At 38.0% G+C, this 19,992-nt stretch overlaps 1 pseudogene; it reads left to right on the forward strand.

The window, feature by feature from the left end:
* Positions 1–5,206, forward strand: part of LOC137224267 (uncharacterized) — a 425,840-nt pseudogene extending 420,634 nt beyond the window's left edge.
* Positions 5,207–19,992: the final 14,786 nt, after the last annotated feature.

Below are 19,992 nucleotides of genomic sequence, written 5' to 3' on the forward strand. Positions count from 1 at the left end.
CAAGTTACTTTAAATATTTCAAAAGTTAAAATAGTAATCATGTATTTGCCCATAATGAGACTGCATGGGCTAACTAAAATGTCAAGTTTCTTTGCTTTGGCTGGATTTATATCATTCCTTCGGCATTCCCAAAGTGATCTCAGCAATTTCATGATTCGTCCCCATGGATACATTATAGTTATAATATCTACTGTTATGCTATATATTATAACTAAAGATATATCTTTACATATTCTTAATTAATTTTTGAATTCTTGATTATAGCTATCTGCATAAATTTTCACACATCCCCCAATAAACTCTAAATTTCATTATGTAGCATAGTCAGGATAAGAAATTAACCTTGAATATAGATGAATTTGTGAAAAAACAGAGTTTGTAATCCCTCTACAAGAGTCATCAACTGGTTAATGAAGAGCAGAGAGCAGCAGCGCTGCCTGGAAATGAGGAGCTGGGCTGTCAACCAGGCTCCCCTTCCAGCCTCTTCATCAATTTCTCAACATTCATCAACTTCACCATATTCAATGCAAATATAAATCTGGGCAAAAATGTCTCTACGTCATGTACCTTTATGAATGTTTATCTCAGACTGGTGGTAAGCTCTTACTGTCCTTCACACTTTTTAAAAGAAAAGTGAGGAAGTGAATTACATTAAATAAATGTAACTTGTTGAACAAAATCTTTCAGAGTATAAAATCCACTAATGAGGGATTAAGAATAATAAAAGTGCTCTTGGAAGGTGGAAAGTGTGAGATTCAGCGTTCTAATCTATTCCTTAATGATCATTTTTATTTTAATTGAGATATAATTGACATGTGACATTGTGTTAGTTTTAGGTGTACAACATAATGATTTCATATATGTATATCATGCAAAATGATTACTGCAATGACTTTAGTTAACACTAATCAGCTCACATAGTTACAACTAGTTTTCTTATGATGAGAACATTTAAGATCTATTCTCTCAGCAACTTTCAAATATACAGTACAGTATTGTTAACTATAGTCATCATGCTGTACATCACATCCCCAGGACTTATTTATCTTATAACAGGAAGTTTGTATATTTTGACCACCATGAAATGAATGAAGGTGGTTAATAATCATTTTTATCTTTAATTTTTTTTCTTGATAAGATGGAAAAAATACAGAAAACTACAGAAAGGAATATAACAGCCTATATGTAAACCCTCCCTGGATGAGTAAAATTTATATTTTACTTAATATAAAGCTTAATTTATTTCATAAAAGAAACAAAGCTTTATAGTTAACATTGAAGCCTTCTTTGATCTCTTCCCCAATCCCAAGCCCCACCTTCCCTTCCCAAACTCAACTATTGTCATGAATTTATATCTTCCTAATCCATGTTTTAATGCTTTTATTAAATATATTCATGTTTCCATAAATAGAATATATTATCATTTTGTGTGAATTTTTAAATTTATACAAATGCTATCATATTCTAGATATCACTTGGCACCTTGCTTTCTTTAAACTCAACATTGTATTTTAAATTATTTAGGTTTAGTTTCATTTTACTATTGAATAGTTTTCTATTATATAACTATACCACAATTTATTTATCTTAATGCCCTTACTGATGGACATTAAGGTTATTTCCTACTTTTTGTGCTTACAAACAATACTGCACTGAAAATAGTTATGTGTGTCACCTGACACACACGTATAGGAGGCAAGATTTTTAGGTAAAAACACAACAAATTGAAGGTTTTCAAATGGTTCTAGGGTAAGGTCTACAAGGTCTGGATGAGAGAGAGCTCATTCAAGCAAGCATGAGAGAGGAACAACAGGATCTCTTTTGGTAACAGAACACCTTGTTGATGAGGAGGTTAATATGTTTTAAATGTATCTTTACAAAATATATTTAAACAGAACTAAGAAAAAATTACATTTAATTTTTGATTGCAGAATAACACTACTTTACTTGAGACAAAATTCTTCGAAACAGGTAAAGTGATTGCAGACATATTCAGTTACCGACAAGATAGTGTTCTCACCCCTGCATCCTCCCTTCTGGATCTGATCTGAGCTCTGAATCTTTAACATCAACTCTCCAGCATGGTCCCTCCACCACCCCCCTTACCACACTCTACACAAAACTTCTATTTTTCCTCTTCCATGCCTTCGCTCCTGCTGTGCCCAGCCTGGAGAGCCCCTGCTCTGGTTTATGGTATTCTTTCTCTCCTCTCCATTCCTATAATACTTAGTGTGAGCATCTCACTCATACTTAATCACTGGCATCCTTGTTGCAAGTGACATATGTTTTGACATAATGCAAATCAGGTCTTTAAGATCTCAGCCAAGCAATTTTCAGATTCTGCTGCCTTCAAGTTCCAAGTTTTGTATAACAATGATACATTTATCCTAGTCTTTTTTCTCAGAGGTGGAACTTCTCTTTCAAGGTTTAGTGAGTCATAACAATAGTACCCATTTTAATGAGACTATTATAATAAAAATAACCAGCACTTGTGAACAGTTTACTATGGATCCGGGTCTGTGCTAAACATCTGATATGTACTATCTCATTAATCCTTAAATGGCTCTGAAGAAATGAAACGCACAGAGAGATTAGGTGAGTTGTTTTAGGTCACACAGCTGGTAGGCTTCAAACACAGTTGAGTCAGGCTTCAGACCCAGGTCTGTCTCATTCCAGAGGCTGATAACATTAAATTGCCTTCCACGTTAATAACTAGAGAAATACGTTCCTTTTCTCTACAGGAAGCTAATAAAAACCACGATATCCAGGGAAGGAAAGGCAGTAGGGAAGAGTATAAAGAGTGTTGAATCCGAACCCACTTCACCTTGAGTTCAAGCTCTACCTCTATTTTTTACTAGCAGCAAGGAAAGTTATTGCTTACAGTCCTAGTTTCTTTCTTTCTTTCTTTTTTTTTTTTTTGCGGTACGCGGGCCTCTCATTGTTGTAGCCTCTCCCGTTGCGGAGCACAGGCTCCGGATATGCAGGCTCCGCAGCCGTGGCTCACGGGCCCAGCCGCTCCGCGGCATGTGGGATCTTCCCGGACCAGGGCAAGAACCCGTGTCCCCTGCATCGGCAGGCGAACTCTCAACCACTGCACCACCAGGGAAGCCCCAGTCCTAGTTTCTTTAAGATAGAATGTCCCCTGAGATCCTTGTCTGTTGATACACAAGTGATACTCAGTCTTTGTAGATTTTCTTATTCTGTATTGTCATAGCATTTGGCGTATGTCTCTGTTTCAGCAGCTACATTGTTATTCTTTTACGTATTTTTTCATAATATGCATTTATCAGCACCTACTTGATATGCCATGCCCTATTCCAGATTCAGGAACACAGTGGTAAAATTCACACAATAGCCCTGCTCTCATAGAACTTAGATTCCAACAGAGAGAGAGAGAGAGATAATAAAATATAAATAGATAAAATAAATACCTTTATAAAAATATAAAGCTAGATAAATTCTATACAAAGAGCTAAAATTGGGTGATAGAGAGCAACTGGGTATATTTTAGACTGGGGACTAAAGAAAGACTTCTGTGAGAGACTGTAATTTAAGCTACTAAATGAATCACAAGAAGGATTCCAGCCTTGCAAATATTGGGGGAAAGGAAGCCTCAAGCAGAGGAAAAAGCTAGTACAAAGAACCCAGGTTCCTTCCCTACTAGACCATGAGTTCCACCCAGAACCACTTTCATGTGTTTCTGATTGTTTCCCTGTGGTGTATTTTAACATGTTACTCGATTCCTTCTGTATTAATGAGCCACTGCTGCAATAATGCTGTGTGCAATAAATCATATAATTTCTCTGCTTAAAATCTTTCAGTGACATCTTACTGGATACAGAATAATATCCAAAACTCTAAAGTGAAAGCTTCACAAAGATAAGAATCACATTCGTCTGGTTTGCCATGTCTCCAGTATCTGACATGAAGTAGATGCTTGTACTCATAGCATAACAATAAATGAACATGTGAAAGAACCTGGGCTCTGTATCCCAGTCCTTCAGTTCCCCTCAAGGGATTACAACTCACTTTCCACTTTATAGTTTAAACCACTCTCTTACCCTTTGCCATTTAACTTATACATTTTTTCTACCTGAAAAACAAAACCAACTGACAGTAAAAACAACAAGAACCTTTGCTTTTCCTTTCTCTGCCACATTCTTCATTCTTAAATGACACAAATTCACTTGTCATTCACACTTGGAATGTTGCTTCTACACATATTTGTAAGTTGCTCCTTACATAACCACCTAAGTCAATGGAAATATTTTTTCTTCACCTTATTAGACTACATGGACTTCCTCTGGTGCTGTCAATCTCATGTTCCTGTATATATTTCACACAGCATTTCTTCTGATTAAGAAACTCACTTCATGGCAAAAGAAGTGCAGCAATGGGCTCACGCGCATGGAATTCACTGGTCTCACTATGATCACCATCCTGAAGCAGTTGGTTTAAGAGAATGGTGAAATGGACTTTTGAAGACTCAGTTACAGTGTCATCTAGGTGGCAATTCCTTGCAAGGCTGGGGCAAAGTTCTCCAGAAGACTGTGTATGTTTTGAATCAGCATCCAATATATGGTGTATTTTTCCAATAGCCAGATTCAGGGGTCCAGAAATCAAGGAGTGGAAATGGGAGTTGCACCATTCACTATTACCCCTAGTAACCCACCATCAAAATTTTTGCCTCCTGTTCCTGTGACTTTATGTTCTGCTGGCCTAGAGATCTTAGTTCCAGGGGAAGGAATGCTTCCACCAGGAGACACAGCAGTGATCCATTGAACTGTAAGTTAAGACTGCCACCTGGCCACTTTGGGTTCCTCATGCCTCTGAATCAACGGGCAAATCAAGGAGTTATGGTGTTGGCTGGGGTGATTAATCCTGATTACTAAAAAGAAATTGGACTGCTACTCCATAATGGAGATAGGGAAGAGTGTGTCTGGAATATAAGAGATCCCTTAAGACATCTCCTAGTATTAACATGAGCTATAATTAAGGTCAGTGGAAACTACAACAACCCAATCCAGGCAGGACTACAAATGGCACAGACCCTTCAGGACTGAAGATTAGAATCACCCTGCCTGGTAAAGAATAATCAGTCGTGGTGTTTGCTGAAGACAAAGGGAATACAGAATGGGTAGTGGAAGAAGGTAGTTATTAATACCAGCTAAGACTATGTGACCAGTTACAGAAATGGGAACTATAATTGTCATGAGTATTTCCTCCTTATTTTGTTATGCATATGCTTGTGCTTGTATATATATGTATATTAAGCAGCCTTTGTTTTCTTTCTTCTCTTATTCCCTTATGTAACATAAAACATATTGACTTTATATCAGTATTTAAGTATTGTTAATTTTACATCATAGTATTTAAGTTATGAGATATCAGGAGAAGAGTAAACATCATTCAAGGACTTTACTTCGTCTTCTGGCAAAGAGATTAGTGCATTTTCAGGTATATGAAGAATAGTTGTATCATGTAGGAGGAATTATGACCTTGTTATTGTCTTTATTTGGAGATTAATACAGTTTAAGGAGATGCGTATGGGTGCAAAGTTGACAAAGGGTAGACTCATGATGGTTAACTTTACAAGTCAACTTGATTGGGCTAAGGTATAGCTGGTAAAACACTAACTGGGGATGTGTCTATAAGGATGTTTCCAGAAGAGATTAGTGTTTGAATCAGTAGACTGAGTACAGAAAATCACCCTCATCAGTGTGGGCTGGATCATCAAATCCACTGAGGGCCTAAATAGAGCAAAAAGATGGAGGAAGGGTAATTTGGTTTTTTTTTCCTTGAGCTGGGACATCCTTCTCTTCCTGCCCTTGGATATAAGTATTCCTTGTTTTCAGGACTTTGGACTCAAACAGTTTTTGAAAGATTAGCCCCCAGATTCTCAGGCCTTTGGAATCAGACTTATATCACCAGCTCCTGTCGTTCTCAGGTCTTTAAACTCAGACTGAATGACAACACCAGCTTTCCTGGTTCTTCAGCTTGCAGAGGGCAGACTGTGGAAGTTCTTGGCCTCCACAATTGCGTGAATAAATCTCCTCTTTTACACACACACACACACACACACACACACACGCATATATCCTACTGTTCTATTTCTCTGGAAAACCCCAACTAACACACTCCCTCTTTCCTAAACTTTTGATTTTCTTTCTATTCTCCAGCCACCCTTTAATCTCCCTCATGGGCTGCTTGCTCCTCACCTTCCCACCCTAAATGATTTATCCTCACTTTGTTCTTTTTCCTTTATGCCTAATACCTGAAGAAATAAACCCACACTCAAAGCAACACCTAATACCTATACGACTATCATACTCATGTCTTATTGTTACCCTAGATATCGCTTGCCCATCACAGACCTATATAATAATGGCCATTATTTACTGTTTGCTTATCACAACATAGGAACTGAGCTTAAAACTTTACAAATGTTGTTTATTTCTCCAAACTTTTGAAGTAGATAAATAATTATTTTCATTTTACATAGGAGGAAACAAGAGCTTTGACAGGCTAAATGTTTTGCCCAAGACCACACAAATAGTGTCAAATCTGGGCTTTGAATCCAAGTTGCCTGACTCCAGAGTCCATGGTTGTAAACACTATATTATATTGCTTCATATTCAAGGGTTATTTAAGTTAGTTACTTTCAAGCATCTTAATTGCTAATTGTGTTGAATATGATTCATCAGGATCCAAACTGAATATCATGTATTCAGAGAAGTTTTTCCTAAAAATATGCTTTCTGCCTAGAAAACCTTATGTCTTACTGTTCCATTTGTTAAAAATTGCTTATCTGTACATTTCTTCATGAGGTTTCTCTTGGAAGAAGAAGAACCTTCAGGATGAAACAAAACATATTAAAGCACAGAATGTATCTGCTTTGATCAATTGTTCAAGGCTAAAATTTCCGGCCTGAATTTTTGTTTTGTTTACTTTTGTTTTACTTTGCTTTTGGTTAATGCTCTAGTGGGCTCTTTACACCAGGAAATGGTGGATAATCAGTTTATTAATGGCTGGATTTCTTTTCTTTAAGGAACAAGATGAGACAGACATATGGAGCAGAGATGTTTAACCAGGTTATTAGACAAATGGATCAAACATTCAAATGTTTAAAGGCCAACACAAAAAGCTGAAACAGAGCATGGTTAAGGGCATGGGGCTGCAATCAGATGATATGAGTTCTGCACCCACCTTGAAATTTGGCCATAGGAAAGTCATTTAAACAAGGTAGCTCTATATTTCTCATATGTCATATATCTCATATGTAATAATAGTAGTAACTACCTCTTGAGATTCTTGTGAGTGGTAATAAGATCTGCTGTGGGTAGGACAGTGCCTTACATACAGTAAATATTCAACCAAAGTTGGCTGGATTATTATTACCCATGCTTTCTTCACGTCCACCTGCTCCACCACAAGATCACACGCCAGACGCTCATGGCTGCAGTCCAGTGTTGCAGTGCATTCTCTCAAGCATGCCAATCTGGTTTAGATAAAGACATCAGTATATGTTTCTAATTCTACCTTAAAAGAGGAAGCAGGATAGTGAGCCATGACTGCTTAATGACAGGAAAACCACCTGGGATTTCTACACACTTGGCGAGGTGCTGCAACATCTACCAGTTTGTGTGGAATAGAGAAAAATTACATTTAACTCTATCTTTTGTCAGTCTCTTACCTGACTTAAACTGTCTGAATATATATCAATAAATAGTACGAAGATTGAAAGGCAAGCCCAGGGGTATCTAGAGGAATATTTTGTATTTTTACATAGGATGTTTAATGCTTTGAGGAAATTGGATGAGACAGATCCTACCTAGATGTTTTAGAGTGTGATATAGGTAAACTACATCATGGACATTAATTAGAAGCTTCAGGGAGATGCTTACCACTTTCAGATTCTAATTTAGTGGGGTGTGGTAGAATGGTAATCCAAATTTACCTACAATAATTATATCTCACATTCGTATTTACCATGTATGGTACTTTTTCTGTCCATAATAGCTAATTTGATCATTATAAAAATAATGTAGGTTAAAGAAGCTATCATTTACCTATCACTATTTTGTATATTCTAAATACTGTTACTTATGAGGGGTTGGTATAAATTTTCTGATTCCATGGTTAGTGTGCCACAAATAGGACTCAACCCAAAGCTGCCTCATTAACTATGACCAGGATACATTTATGCTCAATAAAGTCCTAATTTATGGATTTATCCATTTACTGTATAATAGTGATAGTGTGAGGTTGTGCAAATCCCAGAGCTGCATATTAGGGAGAGTCCGCATGTACCTTCCCATCCTGTTTACATTCTCTAGCCCCAGAACACCTTTAGTCATGAGCTTCATTATTGAAACGTGGTCTCTCAGAAAGAGCTTGCAAAATGTGAAAGGCATGAAAGGAGGAAAGAGGTAACTGATGGCTCAAGGAGAAATTGTCTAACTTTCTTCCTTTTCTCTACTTGTGCCATTCTTTCCATTTTCTATATATTTTCCCCACAGAGGCCCTCATGTTACCGAACCAGGTTCGTTTTGTTTTGCCCAACACCCAGCAAGAAGCCAAAATGCTGAGACACCAGGTTTGTAGCAAAAAGAGGGTTTATTCGAAAGGCAGCCAAGTGAGGAGACAGGAGTACAACTCAGAGGCTCGGGGGTCTTGTGGAATACGCAATGAAGAAACAGGGGGTCTGAGGTGTGGAGAGCATGGGAAAAGGTGATTGGAAAAAGCGCAGAATATTCGTTCTACACAGGCGTAACTAAGCTATAGGCCTCTGCACGTTCAAAAGATCGCTGCTCAGACAGGCATTGCCCAAGTGAAGGGTCAGTGGTGCCATGCAGTCTTAAGCAGCTCGGCTCCAACAAGACACAGCTGACTGCAAGTTCCCAGGAAACAACTCAGGCAAACAACTTGTTTAGGCTGGGTGCTACTTGGAGGACATGCAAGTCTTCTGTAGCAACAATTAAAGCCACCTTGATTAGTGAGGACAGGTTACAGGTGAATGGATTTCACTACTGATTACCCATGGTTTCACCCCTCTCCTAGACATGACCCCCATTTAGCTAAAATACAAGATGCCCCTGAGTACGCATCACTGAGGTCCACACAGCTCTGTAAAAACAACTGACTAGGGACCGTTTGGCAGGATAGTTAAAGGTGTTCTTGCAACGTGTTTGATATCTCGCCCGCGGAGCCCACAGACAGATCTCCGCGGCCTGTGACATCCACCCTCGAACGCAGCTACAGCTTTATCCATCTCCTTAGGTGAGGAGGCGCCTCACGACCATCTGTTCCTTCAGTGCTTCTCTGACCCTGCTCCGGGTTACAGATCAGTGAACCTATCTTGCATCCCTCAGTGCACCCAAGTTCCAGGGCACCTGAACAAAATCAGGAAGAGAACCTGGTGTTCTTTCACACATTTTGAGCAAAAGTAAAGCGCTCAACTTTGTACACAGTAAAAAAAATGCAAATCTTCTCCGAATCTAATAAACGCAAATCTTTCTCAATCTAGTAAACCTATATTTGAGAGAAAAAGTAAGTTCATCCAAATGGATGTTTATTTTAAAATCACCGAATGCATATGTAAAATCACTGTTTTCTCACACATACTCTAGAAAATTCTATAATTAATATTATCAACATCATTTGGAGTTCAAGTTTACTAAAATGCTCTTTATTCTTGCACAAAAGCTCAAAGCCCCATTCTGACAAGGTTGGAAGTGATTTTTTATAGAATAGATTAATTATATTTACATAAGGAAAAAGAAAACATTAGCATGACATTTTACCCTCTACTTGAAACTCACTTTTCATATAACTGTGTATGACTCTCTCCTTTTAGGGGGTCAGTGCAATTCTAAAAGATTTCAGCTAACTCACAAAAAAGTGTCATTGGGTTCAATTAAAATGTGTTAAAATTAACACACTATCTTTTTCTTTATCTCACTCTGTGTAATAGGATACTAATGAGTGGCCCTGTGGGCTTTGGTCAAGAGGGTGCTCTCTTAGATCATTTAATATCTGGAATAAAGGCACAGAGTGGTGGACTAGCTAAAGTTGCTTTAGTTTCCACAATTATCTTCCCCTCAATAAAGATACAGTCTAAGTAGAAAGTTTGCTTTATATTTGAACACAACTTCAATACAACCCCCGTAGCCACACCCTTCCTCCAGTGCTTTCAACCAGATTATCACTCCTAAACTTCTCCTTATAGAAATTTTGAGACCATCACTTGGTCCTTTATATTGCAATTAATTCTTCTTCACTTCCTAGGGAAGGGTTATATCCCACCCTGCAATAACCCACAATATGCTATGTAGGTAGTTATGAGAGAGTGCAAAGCAGAGATCCAATCCTCAGTTATGGACAAATGAAAGTTTATACAAAAATTAGACCAAGAAGTTGAGATGGGAAGTGGGGAAGAGGACAGAGGAGAATTGGGGAAGCCATGGAATATTAATAGGAAGCGTCCCTAATAAAACTCAAGCACAGATGTACAAGGTCAGATTCCAGGGGGTAAAATTCACTAAGGAAAAATAAATCATTTGGGGAAAAAAAAAAAAAGTCCAAAAATGGCCTCATTACAGTGACTATTTGGGGCAAAAATAAAATCAGAAGAAGAGAAGAGCTAGCAGGTCTTCATACACTACAAAGCCTAAATTAGCTTTCAGTTTGGGAGAAAGTACACTAACAGATGCCAGGTCCAACAGAAATGTCTCTGGCAATGGCAGAAACACTAACAAAGGCAACCTGCAGCTAAGGAACAAATGGCTGGGTCATTAAACAAAGAGACATCCTCTCACACCGGCATGTTCAAAAAGACTGATGTCTACACGCTGGGACATCACAGGAATTTTCCACGTGAAATGTGACTTCGTGAGATCCACAGAGCTGCCACAAACCAAATCTGTTCTAGGTCCTAGAACTATAAACAAAATAAAAATAACATAAAATGTTTATAGCACTTGAAGCTACCTAAGCAAAAGTTAAGCTTAAAATGTATTTAACTTGCCCTGGGATGGTTTTCCCCACACACTTCAAGGAACAGGGGCGTATGTGCACAAGAATTTTGTTCTGGTAAGAAAACACAACCGATTTGGTAAAATTGTTAAAATGGTCATGAAAAGGATCAAGTGTCTCATTCATTCATTTATGCCCTCAAATATTCAATAAACACCTACTATGTACCTGTTGAGCTCTGTGCTGGACACTGGGAATACAAAAACATATCTGATATTTTTTAATGATTCCTCTCAGTATACCCTATATTGATTGAATTTGACTCAGAATTTGCAGTGGTTTGGAGTCCCAGGTTCTGATACACCACAGAGGGAATCAGGAAAGTTCTGAAAATAGCATCATGGGAGGAGCAGTTGCAGGACTAGGAATGGGCAGCTTGGAGATCCTGTAGGCACTTGATCTCTTCAAACATTTAAAGAGCTGACTTGTCAAAGAGAGGGTAGATGTGTGCTCTCAGTCTCCAGAGGACAGAACCACAGAAGTCATAGGGATATTTTGACCTAATCAAAATAAGGAGCACATGGGAATTCCCTGGCAGTCCAGTGGCTAGGACTCCGCGCTTTCACTGCCGAGAGTTTGGGTTCAATCCCTCGTCAGGGAACAGCTAAAATCCTGCAAGCCAGGTGGTGCAGCCAGCAACAAAAACAACAACACTTAACTGTCTTAAAAGAAAAAGGGGGTGGGTGGGGGTGGCAGGATGAGCTGCCTTAGAAAAGTGTGAGCTTCCTAACTCTGAAAATATTCAAATAGAGGCAGAATAACCATGTTATTAGAGATATCCTAAGGGAGCTTTCAGCTCTTGTATAAAGTTAGATTAAATCTATTAATCTGAGATAGCAGAGCTGGTTTTGGAAGAATCAATCTTATTGATTCTTGTTATATTGAACATCATAAGATTAGCGTTTCATAACTTTAAAATTATGCTTTGTTATCTATTTTGGGATTTTTTACTGATAAGATTATAAAAAGGTGGACACATGGGGAGCAATAAATATGCTCACCTTTAGCGATTAGGGTAGAGTACGTGTCTTTAGTTCCTTAAGCTCCTAGTGGAGCCTAGGTCTTAGAAATTTCTTCAAAAGTCCATTTCTCCTACTGTGCCACAAGTTTCACTCTGAAAAAATAGTAAGGGTATCAATGATGTATCCTCCAAGTGCAGGTCTGAGCCTCCTTACAATTAGGTACCTTGTGGTCACTGGAGGTACACTGCTTTTTAGACAGAAATAGTTCATTACCACTGGTTGGTCACGAAATACACGTTTTGAGTACCTTATGGCCAAGTATGCATCGTTTGTATGAATGTTACCTATTTTAATTGAATGTCTGGTCAGTCAGTAGTTATTTCGGTCCTGGGTATTACAAGGCAGCTTTATGGAGGCTATCAAATTGCTTTCCAAATCTGTTGAAGTGGCAGTTGTTATAGGATTAACTGGATCAACAGAGTCTAGAGAATCTGAACTTGAATCAGAATTGGATTCCTCTACTAAATAATCTTTATCCTCTTCGGAATCATCCAAAAAATCTTTAATACTCCTGTTTCTCCTTATAAGAGTTGTTTCTTTAACACGAAGATGTTTTTACTCTTTTGTTGGTTTTTTTGTTTTGTTTTTTGGCACTTTAGTTTCCTCGTATAATTGGATAAATAAAAAGTAGAGTAGAAACACATAAAAATGGGTGATGGGGTGAGATAGTATTTCTCAGATATTAATTGTAATTTAGAACTATAATATTTGGATAGCATGATGCAAAGTGTAAGAACAGACTAGTTTGAAACAAGAACATGTGGAAAAGTTTAGAATATAATCAAGAGGTACCCCAATAAGTGGTATTGGGAACACTGGCTAATTGCTTGGGGGAAAAAGTTAGATTCCTACCTCTTACCATTATACACTTATCAAGATTAAAAAATTTATATATAAAGAGAGTAAGCCATACTGATAGTAGGAGAAAATAAATTTTTATTTTAAATGACATCATGGTGGAGAAAGTCTTTCTAGGCATGACACCAAAAGCAAAAGCCAAAAGTAAAAGACTGATAAATGCAATTACCTAAAAATTAGAACATCCCATATAATGACAAAAGAAATAATTAAATGCAAACATAAACTGGGAAAAGTATTTGCAACATATTTGAGGCGAATACATAAAAGTTCTTAAAATGAATATGAAAAAGAGAAAAAAGTAGCCCTCCCAAAATGACCTTAGGACATGAAGAAGTAACTGGTAAAGAAGAAATAAAAATGGCCTATGTTTTAAATGCTCCGACCCATTAATAATCAAATAAATAAACATTATAAAGACAATAAAAGGTAGCATTTATCTATTAGAGTGGAGGCAAAAATGATACTGAAGAGGTAAAGAAATAGGAACTTTTGTACTCTGCTGGTGGGAGTATAATTTTTAAAACATTAATCATTTAAACAATTAATTTAAATGTTTTAAAACCTTTCTGGCAGGCAGATTGCAAAATATATTGAATCAATTATTATATCCTTAACACAGAAATTCTCTTTCTAGGAATTTAGCCTAAGGGAAAAAATTAGATGTACATAAAAGCATAAAATGAAACAGCATCCATTAAGGATTACAATGTAAGCATACATTATTTTCATGGAGAGGTATTTATGTGATTTCTATAATTTCCTGGGTTTGTTTTTGGTTTTGGTTTTTTTGCGGTACATGGGCCTCTCACTGCTGTGGCCTCTCCCGCTGTAGAGCACAGGCTCCGGACGCACAGGCTCAGCGGCCATGGCTTATGGGCCCAGCCGCTCCGCGGCATGTGGGATCCCCCCGGACCGGGGCATGAACCCGCGTCCCCTGCATCGGCAGGCGGACTCTCAACCACTGTGCCACCAGGGAAGCCCCATAATTTTCTGTTTTAAAGGATACTGTAATAAATTTGCTTCTACATATATTGATATATTTATTCACAATGAGAGAGTTTCTTTGTCAAGAAAGAGATTAGTCATCTGATGCCCTTACCTTCTCTATACATGGGTGTCTCATTTGCCTCATACAAATTCCAGATCTTCTCCCTTTGGATCTGTCATTGAGGATTCTTTCCTTTCTCTCTTTCTCCCTTTCTTTCTCTCTTTCTCCCTCTCTTTCTTCCTTCCTTCCTTCCTTCTTTCCTTCCCTCTCTCTCTTTCTTTCTAAAATAGACTAATCTGGAATTAATGGTGCAATTAGTGTGCTATTGCCCACCCTGAGCCACAGCCATCAGATGAAGAGCCAACAGAATGGTATTAGCCTTTGGACCAATAAATCAGTTCAAGCACACGTGTAAATATAGGAGAAACACCTCTACCATTATGTCTGCCTTCACTTTGGATCATTTAAGGGGCACGTTGAGAACCATAGCTCCATTCCCCCACTTAAATAACCAACAATCATCGCCTTGCAGATAAGTTGTTGCAGTTCCTCATGTTGAGATGTTCCTTAAGATTTTCAAGCATGAGTATTGGCCCCTTCATGCTTTACCGTCAGATATCTCTTAGCTATCACTGGTGGAAAGACTTGAAGGACTTGAGGAAAATTTAAAAAGTGGGAAAAGACACAAAGCTTACTCAATTTTCCACACTATCCATAAAACATCTTAGTGCCCAAGATATAAGTTAACTACTGCCACTCTTCCTTACCTCTAGCCACTGCTTTACCTGCCTGAGTCTACCTGTACACTGGTATTGAGAACTTTTATACCTGCAGCACCTTCCCCTATTCTCATTTCATCTTCTCTTTTATCATCTTTGCCAAATCCCTTAACCACCTTGTGTATTCTTTGAGGATAGAGGCCTGTCTCCTAGTGCTGCCTTACTTGCTGGCCAAAGAATGTTCCTTCTATATCCCACCACTTTGCAGAATTTGGAAAAGCCAAATTTAAGGGTAAGGAGACACCTAAGATATCTAATAATCTCATGTCCTGCTATTAATAATGAGTCTCACCATGGGAAAACCAAGTGTGAGGACAAAACGGAGCTCCTCTGGGGTGTCTCCTTTATAAGAGGGTCAGGATAAAACAAACAAGGAGGCACAAATGCATCTGAATCTTAATACTCAGCAGCTGGGGTCTCCCTTTCCACAACCTTGTCCAGGTAAAATTCTCTTTCTCTGAGTTTCTCTTTCTCTGAAATCCTCATTCTACCATTCATCTACGATAGGCAGAATTCTTGTCCCATTTGTTGAGTTACCCCAGACCCTACACAGACCCTGACATGCAATATGCACTCAACAGTGTGATGATTTAATACGAAGGAATAAGCTAAGTTCTCTCTCTTCTTTTGGGATTTCATGAGAGGAAAAGCATCCAATTTTGTAAAGATAATTATAAAATTTATACATCTAGTAAGGAGTTCAGTTGTATCTAGAATAAGCTTCCTTTCCCTGAAGCTGAAAGGCTATCAGTGCAAGACCTGTGTGCCTAAATTTACATTAGATGCTATAGGGAGTATCAAAGATAATAAAAGATAGACTATGTCTAGGAAGAGATTATAATGTAATAAGAGACAAGTGAATTTCAAACACATACATGACAGTGACATAAACTAAATAAAAAATATATAGAAATACGTGCTTTCAAATTTAAAAGGAGGTTGCTGGAATCGTTAGGAAAGCTGATGGATGGTAGGCTAGACAGAGAGTCCACACTGTGTACCACTCTGGGCCCTGCTCCTTGGCTGTTTTCCACCACAATTAGTTATCTGGCAACCTTGTAAGATCTTAACAAAAATAACTCATAAGATTTAGTCACATCAGGAAGGCCATCAGAATGAGTGATCACAAATGTTTTGAAAGGGTCACAAGCTAAGTCAGCATATAGGATACACTTTGGAAAAAAAAAAGCCTTATCTCTTTCATCTCCAAAGAAAACATTAGAAGGCTATTGTTACAACCCAGGCACTCTCATTCCATTCCCCCAAAATCTATTAGTATCACATTATGAAGTTTGTGCCATTGCCAGGGGGTCTGATAAAATCCCACAGCATTTCTTTCGTTTTTTCTTTCTCAAAGGAATAAATTTTTTCTAATACTGTCCTATACATTGCCACGCTTTCTAACCTAGTTCATATCAGACGTATTTTTACCTGCAATTACTTCAGGTTTCATGACCCAAAGGACTTTAAAAAGACGTAACTACAATATTTATATTAAAAATTACACTCAAGAGATTGTGTAAAGCACCTCACAGTTCACAAAACCCATTTGCCCATAGTTGTTATCATTTTAAACTTAAAACCACCCCTATGACTTGTTTGGGCAGGTTGTGGGATTTTTTCCCATTTTAAGGAGGAAAAAAATTGAAGTTTAGAAAGGTTAAGGCAAATTCTCAAGGTTAACATAGCACAAATAATAAAGTAATTCTTGAAAGTCATGTGTCTGCCTCCAAAACTGTGATCACCTGTCTCTACAGATAGGATGCACAGCTGGGGAAAATTTCCTAGCACCCCTAGCATAGCAGTCTGGAGTTCAATGATTTACTAAACTCAACATACCTTCATAACAAGAACTCCATTAATCACCTTTTCCTTGTTATCCTACCTTTACCACCAGGAATGAACTTCTCAGGTAAGATCAGTTACGTAATTTTCAGGAACCAATGTCATGTTCTTAGGGTCTTCCCAGTGCAAAACTGAAAAAGATTGAAAAATGCTTTCCTGAGATTTTATTATTAACTCAATGTAACCGTCTTAATTTTTGGATACTTCTGTTTACCTCATACCTCCAGACTTCCATTGTTTCCTCAGGCTCTTACGATCCAGAACAATCCATCAGATCTACCCTCTCTGGGAAGAACCCTACACACTTTTCTGCCATCTTTCCCATGACATTAGAAAGAGGAAAATAAATGATTCACAATAAGACATTAATGATAGTAATCTGATGAGTGGATTTCTCATCTGATGGCAAAAGTATTTCTTTTGTGAATCTATAATGGAGTCACTTCAGACATTAGTGATCAGACATAAGGGGAAAGAGAGGAAAAATTTGGAAACGGTTAGTCTTACTAGCAACTGCTAGCCTTAAGCCTCACCATAACTATTAATCTGGATATTCTCAAGTCTACAATCCTAGGTTTACATAAATAACTTATCCATATTGCTTTTTAAATAAATAATTACATTTTTTAAATGTTTAGACTATTACACTGAAATACTCTCCCAATGAAAATAATGAACTGTCATTCACAAATACATACTTTCACTGTCAACACGTTATAAGAGAAAACTGTGAAAGAGTAAAGGAATTGAATTCTGTGGAAGTTCCCCAGTGGATCTTCCAAGGTAAATAAAATGTCCTCTTTCTCTGAGCCATTTTAAGCCTTGATTACATTAACTTTTAAAAAATGCACAGAGGAAATACTATTTTAGAGAAGGTTCTGAAATTGCCATATTTTTTTGGAACTCTGTTACCTCACGGATGACAGCATATGTCACTGTTAACCTTGTGTTATATTTCTGAACCAGTGTCCAGCACAGCCTCTGAGGCCATCTGCTTTTTATGGTTGTCAGCCCTGAAAATAGCCTGAGATGGCTGAATCCCTGGAACACATTTTTCCTACTGTTTGGATTAGAATAGCACTTCCACCTTAATCAATCTCTCTGTTTTAACTCAAGCATGTATTTGACAAACTTGCTAGGTTTGATTCTTTAGTATACGCAGTAGACTTTAATATCCCAGGTGATATTTGACATGGGGGAAGTTTCAGTGCCCATTCAACAAGATGCTAGTCACATTTGCTTTGCTCTCTGTTCATGGGAGAAAAGACTATGTACTAAATAAAACCACGAGAGCAGGGATATTAGGAAGCCCTTGTTCTGGTATTTTCCTCAAGTTAACACTTGCACTATCCTCCTTACTCATTTAGATACTTCTGGTTATATAATTTTCCTATATCTATTATGATTTCCTGCCTCTCTACGTAGCTCTTTGTTGCTCTCCTGACTATCTGTGTCTGATGGCTGAGGCACACCATCAAAAATGTGTGCTCAGACAAATGGTGAAAACAGAACATCTGAAAATGCAGGACTATTTCATGCAGATTTATGACTCAAACAGGATCATCTTTGTCCCAATTAAGCAAGCCTACCTGAAGAAAGATGGCTGAAACATTGTTTTTATAAAGAGAGATTTTTTAAAATGTCCCAAATAAAGCTAAAAGAAAAAGAACATAGGAGAAGATACAGGAAGAACATTACCTACTAAGTCATTGCATTTAGAAATCTTGGAAACACGTATTAAACTGCTCTGTTTCTGAACTGGATGGAGCTCTGTGGAAATCCTCCTGTGACTTCTCTCACTGCCTTCATTCAATTTTATATTGTTTTGAAGGTCCAGGCAGAGAGGATATGTAATTGGACATTTGGTGAATGCAGAGGAGTGAAACTGTGTCCAAAGTTATTAGTTTACCTCCGTTTGAAGAGCAAGGAGAACATTTTATTTCATCTAACTTTTTTATAGCAATCAATTAATCCTTTGCTTCAAGGATGACAACAGAATGCCTTTATTCATTCTCATGGAAACACTGACATCTAGTGGGTCACTGCATTAATGCAGGGCAGCACGAAGGCTAGGAAAACTACTCCAAGTTCGGGGGATATTCAATGTTTTATGCTCTCTCTGATTAATTAATTTGGCCCATTGACCTCTCTAGCTAGCTCCTGCTTAAAATTGTGGATAAAAAATAAAAATTCAAAGAAAGTTATAGAAAACAAACAGCACACCTAACCAATAGCCTTCAGACACCCTGTAAATAAATTCTTAAGGATTATTCTAGTTGAAGATTTCATTATTATTCATATCAACCAATATTAGCAATGGTTCACTGAGCTTTATTAATGATAGAAACTAATACTTAGTATTTGGAGGGCTACATAGTCTGTCACAGTAGTTCCTAAACTTTATTTCAGAGATGATGTTGATGAGCAGTATGAACGCTGCCACACTAAGCTCTGTGGACAGTTTCGAGGGGTTCATAGAACCAGTGAAGTTTGGGCTTATCAAGAACTCCTGAAGTACTAATAACAGTTGAAAACTTTTATATAGCCTTTACTATGTACCAGACACTGTTCCAAGTTCTGTTACTGTATCAACTCATTTACTTATCACAGCTTTTCTAAGTAGATATTATTATTACCCTTTCCTTTTCTCAGAAAAGGAAATTGAAACACAGAGAGATGAAAATATTTGCCCAAAGCTACACAGGCACTAGGAGGTGTAGTTAAGATTCAAACTCAGGGAAGCTGACCTCAAAGTCCATGCTCTGTTCCATTGTCTGGGGCCTCTCCCAGAAGGGGCACTGCAGAGATGGCTACTTGGGAAGACAGAAACCTTACATATTGCTCTCATCATGGCCAGTCTCTTTAAGCAATCTCTTCAGACTACTTATTTTATATTCCTCGGTTGCCCAGAGTTGCATCACAGCAAATACATATGCACTACCTAATTGGGAGAGAAGTAGGAAGGCGGAGAAATAAGACAATATGCTTTGGAGCCTTTAAAAGGGAGATGTAGTACAAGTCTGAGTCACTAGGTCCTTCAGGTCTTACAGCATTGGGCTGACAGCCATTGGGAGTATAAAAGACTAGTATATTAATTCCAAAAACATTGAACTTGAGCAAATAACGTCAGTTCTGGGGGCCAGAGATGTGACAGATCTTCTTTGTCCTATATGACCTTTAATCTTTTACTTTCATATCTTGTACTCCATAAAGCTCTTTCAAAGCAAACTACCTGGATTAACTCTTCTGTGGTCAAACCAGGAGAGAAGGACTAGAACGTCTGCTCTCTACCATGCAGTTCTCCTGGGAAGCAATGAGGTTAGGAACCAGGGTGTATGTACTGGATTACCATCCTCCAAGACGTCCCTTAATCCAGCCTTGGACCATCCTACCTGCATTCCTCCCCAGAGGGTGGAAGGAGATGAGGGGAAGAGGCTGTTGGACAACAATAAACCTGCTTCAC

Source organism: Pseudorca crassidens, chromosome 5 (assembly GCF_039906515.1).
Source record: "Pseudorca crassidens isolate mPseCra1 chromosome 5, mPseCra1.hap1, whole genome shotgun sequence".
In the NCBI taxonomy this organism is placed as follows: Eukaryota; Metazoa; Chordata; class Mammalia; order Artiodactyla; family Delphinidae; genus Pseudorca; species Pseudorca crassidens.